At 30.2% G+C, this 2,500-nt stretch overlaps 1 long non-coding RNA gene across 2 annotated transcripts in view; it reads left to right on the top strand.

The window, feature by feature from the left end:
• LOC137616678 (uncharacterized) overlaps nt 1-2,500 on the top strand; it is a 279,052-nt gene that overhangs the window by 158,793 nt on the left and 117,759 nt on the right. The gene's annotated exons all lie outside the window — the stretch shown is intronic.

Here is a 2,500-nt window from a genome sequence, read left to right as displayed (position 1 = left end):
CTTGCCACGACCATTACGTGGCACTTAGGGACAAAGTTCGTGGATGTTTCTAGGTGGTTTTAAGCACTTTTCATATGTGAATATGTTTTAGTCTCTGATATTACGTGAAATTCAATGACCGGTCATGAATTACACATAGATAAGTTTTGACTCGTATGACCTGCATATTAGCTAGCCATTCGAGGAGTCACTGAAATATGTCACAGATTTTACATTTGATAAATTGCATAATAAGCTATAAATATATGCTTAGTTTGTGTCTGTGTGTATATATCAGGAAATATATCACAGATTTTACATTCAATAAATTACATAATAAGTTATGAATACATGTTGAGTGTGTATGTCTGTGTCTGTGTGTGTATATAAGCTTATTGATAAGCACATTTTATTTTCTGGCTATATAAACAATGAAAATTAAAATATACGAAATTAAATGAATAAAATGAAATTTTTCAAAACAAAATAGTTATTCGATGAAATATCTTAAATGACATCACCAACTGAAAAGTCTATCGAAACTAGATGAAAATATTATATAGAAAAAAATTGGGATCACAGGAGAAAGAGAAGTGAAAAAATATGAGTTGTCGAAAATAGATTTTGACCTTTCAATGGAACAGAAACAATGCTGGGGCTTATCTTGGTATCAAAGAAAAAGAATGGAGGTTTGGCCAGAGAAATATGTAGCCAGATATCATAAAGTTTGATGTGAATGGCCTCTTAAGAGTTTCCATTATCGGGAGATGAAATCCTCAAAACTTATCTCTTCCAGAGAAAATAAAACGTATTGTTTGAGGATAATTCCGATTGAAATATTATTATTATTATTATTATTATTATTATTATTATTATTATTATTATTATTATTATTATTATTATTATCATTATTTATTATTATTATTATTATTATTATCATTATTATTTTTATTATTATTATTATTTATTATTATTATTATTGTTATTATTATTATTATTATTATTATAATTTTTTTTATTATTATTATTATTCATTATTATTATTATTATTATTATTATTATTATTATTATTAGCTAAGCTGCAACCCTTGTTGGAAAAGCAAGATGCTATAAGCCCAAGAGCTCCAACAGGGAAAGATAGCCCTGTGAGGAAAGGAAATAAGGAAGTAAATAAACTATCTTAAAAATAATGAACAATTAAAATAAAATATTCTAAAAACATTAACAACGTTTAAAGAGCTATTTTAAATATAAACTATAAAAAGACTTATGTCACATATCTTTACCTAACTATGGAATATGAGATTGTATGTAAAACAGGTTTCATGAACAGTGAAGTAATGAATGAAGATGAATGCTTCGCCTATATTAGTGTACAGAAAACATGAATGCACATATAAAGATTTGTCAGCAAAGTAAGTGAAGTATCTGAAAGTAGACTCTAAAAATAAGAAAAGCAAAGTTGCTGATCATCCTTAACCCACATCCTATCCCAAACCACCTACAATTAAAAGTTGCTTATCGTACCACAACCTAAATCACCTTCAACCTAAAACCCAACCAAACACCTACTGCCTGCAAAGTGTGCAAGAGCCCGTGCCTATCTGTAACAACAACAACGACCATAGGACACATAGTTCTCTCTTGTTTCTCCTCCTTTTGTTTTGTTAAAGTTTTTATAGTTTATATAGGAAATATTTATTTTAATATTGTTGCTGTTCGTAAAACAGTTAATTATTTCCTTGTTTCCTTTCCTCATTGGGCTGTTTTCCCTGTTGGAGCCCCTGGGTTTATAGCATCCTGCTTTTCCAACTAGGGTTGCCGCTTAGCAAATAATAATAATAATGATAATAATAATAATAATAATAAAAGATAAAACGATTCCCCGATAGGTGACTCCAGAATACACAACGAAATGTGTTGCTGAGAGAATACTCTTACCTCCGGGAAGTTTAAAGACGCATTCCTTAACACGAAGAGGGAATTCGGACAAAGGACGAAAAAGGGAGCAGCAGGAGGCGATGAAAAAGCACCGCAGATCTCTATTATCTCCTTTGTCCATAAAAGAAATATTCTCATTCGACTCAGAAAAAAAAAGAATGAGATTCCTTTACAGGAGAACTAGTTTTCTTCTCTAAACTTTCATAAAGACAAACGACATCAATTTCATTAAATGCCAAAGGATAATTCTGTCCTGATTTTTTATGATAGAAAATTCTGATGTTTATAGAAATTCTGAGCATTCCCAGAATTACGAATCACGTTTGCTAAGAGAAAATCACTTTTTCTTGAATTTCAAATTCCTTATTCGCAGTTTATTCTTTCAATAGAGTATAGTGAATAGTAGGCAAACAAGCCTTCCCCCCCTCTCTCTCTCTCTCTCTCTCTCTCTCTCTCTCTCTCTCTCTCTCTCCTCTCTCTCTCTCTCTCTCTCTCTCTCTCTCTCTCTCTCTCTATGTATACATACATACATATATATATATATATATATATATATATATATATATATATATATATATAT

This window comes from Palaemon carinicauda, chromosome 22, assembly GCF_036898095.1.
Source record: "Palaemon carinicauda isolate YSFRI2023 chromosome 22, ASM3689809v2, whole genome shotgun sequence".
Classification (NCBI taxonomy): domain Eukaryota; kingdom Metazoa; phylum Arthropoda; class Malacostraca; order Decapoda; family Palaemonidae; genus Palaemon; species Palaemon carinicauda.
This window is presented reverse-complemented; position numbering and strand designations above follow the sequence as displayed.